Genomic DNA, 6,681 nt, shown 5'->3' on the forward strand with positions numbered 1-6,681 from the left:
CCTCCCAGACAGGCAGTGCCAAAGGCCTGTGCTAGTGGGAGACCCCTCCCATGAGCACAGGCCACCTCTTCCCCCAGCAGCGCAGCTGCACCCTGGCACTGCTTTAAGAGTAGGTGACCTCAGAGGAGGACCAAGGCCAGCTGAGCACACGAGGCGTGACTGAACACCACCCATTCTGTTGAGGTGTCATGGAGTGGGGGGTCCCTCAGCCTTGCCCCACCCACAGGCAGAGGTGACTCTCGCCCAGCAGGGAGAACAGGAGGTTATCAGGCGACAGGGACACAGCGCAGAACAGACGGGTCAGCACAGGGACCAGCAGCTGTCAGCACCATCCACCCTGGGGAGAGGGGCCCAGAGGGGTCCCTGAGCCGGGCCCTGGTCCCATTTCCCCCCCTTTCCAGCCAGCCCAGACAAAGGTGGGAGGAGGGGCCTGGCTGGTTTGGATGGGAACAGGGCAGCTGAGTTGGAGTCTTGTCTGGATGGAGAGGCAGAAGGGGGCCAGGACCCGGCCCGGGGACCCCCTCTGGGATGGAGGATAAAAGAGTGGGAAGACCAGGACAAAGACCAATACCGTCAGGACAGAGATAGCAGCAGCATGAACAGGTGGTGGCAGAACTGAGGGCTAAAGAAACTCCTGCGGTGGTGCCCCATTCACACCAGCCAGGCCCCTCCTCTGGCCTTTGCTGTTTCCTGGGGAAGAAGGGGTCCCCGGCTGCCTGGGTTACAAAGTACATGGAGGACCAGTGCCCGCATGACAGAAGTCATCACAGCAAATCTCCCCTCACCTCTATGTACTCATGCTGTGCCTAGGGAAACTGAGGCACCACCTATGGTTACAGCAGGACAGTAGGAAACATAACCCAGCCAGGGGAGTAAACCCCTCCCATGCCCACTTTGTCACAGAAGGCGTAGGGCGTAAGCCCAGGTGGGCAGACAGGGGAGGTTACCCAGCCTCAGAACATTCACCTCTGGCTTCAGCCCAGACCACTCCTGAACACCCAGGCCTGGGCTGGCTCGACTCAGCTGGGCTGCAGGGATAGGAAATGGCAGTGTAGTTCTCCAGGCTCTGAGACAAGCCCCAGAGGGCGAGCATCGCAGGGCCAGGGCCAGGGCCAGGGCCAGCATGGACCGGACCCTCCACATGGGCATTTCCTAACCCTGCAGCCTGAGCCAGGGAAGGCTGCTTTGAACTCACAGTGCTGGTGTGTCCCAGGAGGCCTAGGTACGGGGCAGCTCATCCCATGGCTCAGGCCTGCCAGGGGCTGATCCTTTCCCTGAGGCTTCTAGTGCTTCCTGGGGCAGTGCCAGGACAGTGAGCTAGTTGGACCCCAGCACGGACCCCACTGGCAGCGCCACAGGCAGAGCGTGGAGGGGGGGTTGCCCTGGGGGGGCGCACGTCATGGAAGGGACAGAGGATGAGTGCAGCAGAGAAAACACAACCTGAGGACATGACACAGCAGCCTGCGCTGCAAAGTGACAGTGCCACCCTGACCTTCCCTGGCACCAGCCTCTGCTGCGCCCGGCTCCAGACCGGCTGGAAGTGACAGTGCCACCCTGACCCTCCCTGGCACCAGCCTCTGCTGCGCCCGGCTCCAGACCGGCTGGAAGTGACAGTGCCACCCTGACCCTCCCTGGCACCAGCCCACGCTGCACCCGGCTCCAGACGGGCTGGAAGTGACAGTGCCACCCTGACCCTCCCTGGCACCAGCCCACGCTGCACCCGGCTCCAGACCGGCTGGAAGTGACAGTGCCACCCTGACCCTCCCTGGCACCAGCCCGCACTGCACCCGGCTCCAGATGGGCTGGAAGTGACAGTGCCACCCTGACCCTCCCTGGCACCAGCCTCTGCTGCGCCCGTCTCCAGACCGGCTGGAAGTGACAGTGCCACCCTGACCCTCCCTGGCACCAGCCCATGCTGCACCCGGCTCCAGACGGGCTGGAAGTGACAGTGCCACCCTGACCCTCCCTGGCACCAGCCCACGCTGCACCCGGCTCCAGACGGGCTGGAAGTGACAGTGCCACCCTGACCCTCCCTGGCACCAGCCTCTGCTGCGCCCGGCTCCAGACCGGCTGGAAGTGACAGTGCCACCCTGACCCTCCCTGGCACCAGCCCGCACTGCACCCGGCTCCAGATGGGCTGGAAGTGACAGTGCCACCCTGACCCTCCCTGGCACCAGCCTCTGCTGCGCCCGTCTCCAGACCGGCTGGAAGTGACAGTGACACCCTGACCCTCCCTGGCACCAGCCCATGCTGTGCCCGGCACCAGACGGGCTGGAAGTGACAGTGCCACCCTGACCCTCCCTGGCACCAGACTCTGCTGCGCCCGGCTCCAGAACGGCTGGAAGTGACAGTGCCACCCTGACCCTCTCTGGCACCAGCCCACGCTGCGCCCGGCTCCAGACGGGCTGGAAGTGACAGTGCCACCCTGACCCTCCCTGGCACCAGCCTCTGCTGCGCCCGGCTCCAGACCGGCTGGAAGTGACAGTGCCACCCTGACCCTCCCTGGCACCAGACTCTGCTGCGCCCGGCTCCAGACGGGCTGGAAGTGACAGTGCCACCCTGACCCTCTCTGGCACCAGCCCACACTGTGCCCGGCTCCAGATGGGCTGGAAGTGACAGTGCCACCCTGACCCTCCCTGGCACCAGCCCACGCTGCGCCCGGCTCCAGACGGGCTGGAAGTGACAGTGCCACCCTGACCCTCCCTGGCACCAGCCTCTGCTGCGCCCGGCTCCAGACCGGCTGGAAGTGACAGTGCCACCCTGACCCTCCCTGGCACCAGCCCACGCTGCAACCGGCTCCAGACGGGCTGGAAGTGACTGTGCCACCCTGACCCTCCCTGGCACCAGCCTCTGCTGCGCCCGGCTCCAGACCGGCTGGAAGTGACAGTGCCACCCTGACCCTCCCTGGCACCAGCCCGCACTGCGCCCGGCTCTAGATGGGCTGGAAGTGACAGTGCCACCCTGACCCTCCCTGGCACCAGCCCGTGCTATGCCCGGCGCCAGATGGGCTGGAAGTGACAGTGCCACCCTGACCCTCCCTGACACCAGCCCGCGTTGTGCCTGGCTCCAGACGGGCTGGAAGTGACACTGACACCCTGACCCTCCCTGGCACCAGCCCACGCTGCAACCGGCTCCAGACGGGCTGGAAGTGACAGTGCCACCCTGACCCTCCCTGGCACCAGCCTCTGCTGCGCCCGGCTCCAGACCGGCTGGAAGTGACAGTGACACCCTGACCCTCCCTGGCCCCAGGAAGACCAGGCAACAGGAGCTGGTGGGGAAGCTTAAAAGTGCGGGGGGTGTCCGGGAGCCCACGGGGCGGAACAGGCTGGGCGGGGTCGGGGGACCTGGGGCCAGTGTTCGCTGCGCTCCCCGGAGTTCCACTGTCCAGCGCCTGCCTCAGTTTCCCGGGCGCTGCACTATCAGCGACTGGGGAAGCGGGCGGGACTTTCAGAAGGAGGCTGCGCAGGTCACAGCCCCACGTGGGGGCGGATGTTCTCCCTCACCTGAGGGGGGTGCAGGTGACACCGTCTGCCCAGGCAGGAGAACAAAGAGCTGGGAGGGGCTCGGGTCACAGTCTCCGGGGGCTCTGGGGGCTAGGAGGGGGCCAGGGCTGTGGGTCCCCCCTCCCAAGATGGATGGTGGCTTCTGGGTTCCCCGCTGCTCTGCGCCTATCGCCTGATCACGCCTCTGTCCTCCTTGAGGCGTGAGTCACCTCTGCCTGCGGCTGGGGGCAGCGCCCGCGGACCTCCCACGCCCCGACACGGTCCCGCGTGAGGAGCCGGAGCAAGCGGGGGCGCTTGAACGGCCAGTCCCCGCGCCCCTGCCGCGGCCCCGCAGCCTGGACTTGCGATCGGCCCCGCCCGCATCAGCCGCCCCGGGGGAACGGGGCGGGCAGCAGCGGGGCTCGGGGGCGCAGCGAAGCCCGACAGCAGCTCCCCACAGCCCCAGGGGCGCGTCGCGTCGCGTCGCGTCCCGCCCCGTCCCGCCCGCGGCTCCTGCAGGCGCTGCCGGGCTGCGGGCGGCTCTGCACACGGTGACACCGCCCTCCAGGCAGCGCAGCGCAGCGCAGCGCGGCCCGGCCCGGCCCCCACGACCCCCCAGCGCCGCCCGCCCCCGCGGCACGTGCAGGAGCAGCCAATGGGCGGCAGCCGGGCCACGTGGGCCCGCGGTGGGTGATCGCCCCGGGCCGGCCGCAGCCCTTACCTGGCCTGGCCAGTCCAGTCCAGTCCAGTCCCGCTCCGCTCCGCTCCGCTCCGCTCGGCCCAGAGCCGCCGCCGCTTTTATAGGCTCCGGCTCGTAGTAACGGGGATCTCGGCTCATTCATAGAAAAGCATCAACCTACACAATGACGTCAGCTCTACGTCAGCGGGAAATTTAGGAAACGGGAAGCGGGAGCTATTTATAGCTCGGGGGGAGGGGGCAGCGGGCAGCTCCGGCCCGGCCCGGCCCGGCAAGCGCAGCCGGGGGGGAGGCACCTGGCCAGGTCCTGAGGGGGGCAGAAGGAAAAGAGTGCAGCCCCCCCAGCCAGCTCTGCATCGCCCCGTGTCCTGGTACAGTCCCCTGCCCCCCACACCCCTCGCCCGGCCCGGCCCGGCCCGGCCGGGGTTCCCCACTGCCCCGCACAGCCCCCGCCCGGCCCGGGCTCTCCCCCTGGCCCCCACAACCCCCTCCCGGCCCGGCCCGGCCCGGCCGGGGTTCCCCTCCTCCATCCCATCCTGGGATCCCCAGCAGCTCTGCTGGTGTCCCTCTGCCCAGCCCCCCTCCCGCCAGGAGGAGCCGCCCTCAGCTATTGTAATCCCAGGGTCTCTCCACAGGCAGCCCTGGAGGTCGTGGGGGGTCAGAGTGCTGAGGATGGGCAGACCCAGACTCCCGCCGCCCCTGCCCCACCTCCCCCGCTCGGCTCGGCTCGGCTCGGCTCGACACGAGCAGTCTGGCTGGACACCCTCTTGGAGGCGCCAGCAGGAGAGGCCGGGGGGCTGCAGGTCCCTGGTTCCTTTCCAGCTGCTGGCTGAGGAGCCCCCGGAGCTAGGCAGCCCCTCCGGCTCCGGGGAGCGCTCCGCTGCCCACAGCACGAATCAGCGCCTGCTCCCAGCCGCGCTCTGACTCAGCCGGTGCAGCCTGACTGCAGTGCGCAGCGTCCAGCTTGGCTACTCGCTGCAGCGAGGGGAGCCCCAGGCCAGCTGCCCGCGGCGCTCCGCCAGGCCCAGGCCAGAACGCGCTGCAGGTGCCCGCCCGTGGCCGGGCAGCCCGGGCTCCAGCTCCCGCAGCCTGGGCCGGCGGGGGGAGGCCGGCCCCGGGCACCGGAGACCCGGCCCCTGCGCTGCTGTTTGCCGCGCGGAGAACTCGGGGCCTGACTGCGGCTGCACGGCCGGGCTGGGTCTCTTGAGCGCTGGGAGCCTCGCGTGCCCTGCCGCGGGTGGCAGCAGCTCTGTGTCAGCCCTTCCCCGGCCTGCAGCGCGCCGCCAGCACGGGGCCCGTGCAGCAGCCTTGCTCGGCTCCCCCAGCTCAGGGCAGCGGCTGCCCGCGGCCTCCTTCCGCGCCGGAGCAGGGGTGTGCCCCGTCCCTCCCAGCAGAGCCTCCCCGCCACGCCAGCAGTGGGACAAGCCTGAGCCTTACCCTGTCCGCCCGGTGCCCGAGGGGCCCGGAGAGGTGCTGCTGCTCTCGGCTTTGCCGCTGGCTCACCGAGCAAGGCCGCGCCCTTTGCGATGCGTGCGGGGCCCTGGCCGGCCAGGCCCGGTGCAGAGTGTTCCCAGGGGCCCCCGAGCTAGCGAATGGCCGCTGCTCGGGCAGAGGTGCCGGGGCTTGCCGGCTGCGTTTGCTGCAGGCGGCCACGGCTGCCCTCGGCTGCGAGCTGCTGGGGTCACCTCGGCTCAGAGAGGCGTTGAGCGCTCCTGGGCCTTCTCCCACCGCCAGCCCGGGAGAGAGAGATCGGCGTGTGCCCGCAGTGCCGGGGCTCACCCTGCAGAGCCCGCTGCCTCCCTGCTGCTGGGCACCGCAGGCGCCTGGGCCTTGGGAGAGGAGCGCTGGGCCCCGCGCCTGGCAAAGGGCAGCGGCGCAACCCGCGCTGCGCTTCATGCCAGGCCGGGCCAGGCCAAGCGGGGGGAAGGTGCCCTTGTGCCCCAGGGGCTGCGTGCGGCGCCCTGCCCGAAGAGCGGCTTGTCCTCCGCCCGCCCCGACACCCGCCTGTGCCGCTGCGGGGGCCGCCAGCGCCCGGGGGAGAGGCAGCCGCGCTGTGCCGCTGCGGCGGAGGGCTCGAGTTCAGAGCTGGGCCAGGACTGGCCGCTTCCGCGCTGCCTGAACCGGCGCAGGAGCCAGGTCCCGCCGCCAGGCCGGTGCCCGTGCCGAGGCCGCGCCAGCGGAGAGCGCAGGCAGGAGGCGGCGTCGGGACTGGAGGTCCCGCGCTTGGCTTTTCTCCGGCGAACGGCCGGAGCCGAGCTCGGCAGTGGGGCCGGTGGCGTTACCCCGCCGGGAGCCGGCCGTGGCCAGGTGCTGCGGGGACCGGCCAGTGCTCCGCGGGGACGGGGGGGGCCCCGCGCCCCCCTCCCCCCATGGCCACGGGCCGCGCGGCTGGGCCCCCCGGGGGGCTGGAGGCGTCTGGCCTCGCGCGTGCTCTGCTGGAGCATCACCCTGGTCTCCATGGCAACAGCTGCGTTGTCCCTAGCAGCGGCGGCCGGGGCGGGG

This window comes from Carettochelys insculpta, chromosome 19 (assembly GCF_033958435.1).
Source record: "Carettochelys insculpta isolate YL-2023 chromosome 19, ASM3395843v1, whole genome shotgun sequence".
NCBI classification, from domain to species: Eukaryota; Metazoa; Chordata; order Testudines; family Carettochelyidae; genus Carettochelys; species Carettochelys insculpta.